This window comes from Netta rufina (genome assembly GCF_964035555.1).
Source record: "Netta rufina genome assembly, chromosome: 18".
Classification (NCBI taxonomy): Eukaryota; Metazoa; Chordata; class Aves; order Anseriformes; family Anatidae; genus Netta; species Netta rufina.
The window spans coordinates 750,403-751,977 of NC_140142.1; positions in this window are offsets into that span (position 1 = coordinate 750,403).

The window sequence follows — 1,575 nt, forward strand, 5'->3', positions numbered from 1 at the left end:
CGGCCACACGCACGCGTGCACAGACGCGCGCGTGCCCGCACGCTTCCCTCCGGCGGCCCGCCAGCTCTATCCACACGCCTCTCGCGTGCAGGGGAACGGGTGGGAGGCGCCATTCGTTCGAATCGTTCACGCTTTTAAAAAGAAAAAGGGGAAAAAAAAAAAAAAAACACCAGCAGCAGCAGCAGCAGCAGCAGCAGCAGCAACAAGAAAGCACGGGTCCCGCTTGTCGGCGGGGAGACGAGAGGTCGTACAAAGCGTGCGGAGAAAGCGTTCGCTCTCAGACTCCGGCCGCCACGTCTACCCGCCGCCAGAGCCACGGAGCCCGCGGGAGACCGGCCGCCAGTTCCTCCCCTTTGCTTTGCTTTTGCCGGCCCTGCTTCGCTTTGCTTTTCGTGGAAGCGCTGAGTTTTGCTTGGCGTCGCGTTCGTGGCACTCGTTTGCTTTTCCTTCGTCTGCTCCGCCTCGCTCCGCTTTGCCGTTCCTCCTCCGCTTCGCTTTGCTTTTCCCGGCGCCGCTTGGCCTGGCTTTGGCTGGCAGCGCTCCGCCTTTCCGTTGCACGCCTTCGCTTCGCCTCGTTTCGCACGGATCGCTGAGTGCGGTGACACACGCCCAGCCACGCAGAGTCGCACGGGTGGCTCGCAGGCGAGCCAGAGCCCCTGACGGCAGAGCGAGCGGCAGCCCGATGCGGCCAGGGGCCGCGCGCGGCCGCGCTCTCGGCTTCTCGAGCGGCGCCGGCTCTTCTCCCCCCCTCTCCCCCGCCCGTCGCGCCGCAGCCCCGCCGAGCCGTCGGGCGGGGGGGCGGCGGGAGGGGCAATCCTCCTAGCTCGTCGCCGGCCGCTCCGCTCCGCTCCGCTCGGCGGGAAGCCGGCGCCACACGTAGGCGAGAGGGGTACGCATTATTCCGGGCACGGAGCTTCAAGCCGGCTGGTCGTCAGGCTCCCGCCGAGCCCGCGTCCCGGTCGGCGGGCAGCTAGATGGCGCGGGAGGGAGCAGAGCGACGAGCTCGCGCCCGCCTCCAGCGTTTTTCTCCCCGGGCGGGCCCCGTCCGGGGCCCCCGCAAAGGCGGGCAGGCGGGAGCTGCCTCGCCTCCTGCGACGGTCGGCTCCGCGGCCGGGGCGGATCGGGCTCGGAGTCGGCTTCGGGGTTGCGCTTCGGCTCGGGCTCGCGGGCTCGCGAGGGCAGAGGCTGTCCGCCGCCCGCAGCCCCGTCCATCTGCACGGCGCTTCCCCGCCTCGCGGCGATCTTGAGCTCTGCCCTGCTTCTCGGCCGGCTACTGGGGAAGAGCGGCGTGGCAACGGGGAGAAGGGGGGAAGGGAGGGAACGAGAAGAGGTGTATTTGTGAATGAATGAATGAATGAATGAATGAATGAATGAATGAATGAATGAATGAGTGCATGAATGAGTGAGTGAATGAGTGAGTGAATGAATCAAGGAATCGATGGATCGATCGTTCAGCCAACGAATCGATGAAGAAAGGAATGAGAAAGCAGAACGGAACCAAAAAGAAGGGTGGGGGAAGAAAGCGAAGGGCTCCAGAAAAGCGCGTAGGCAGCCGCCGTTAGCTGACGGCCGCCA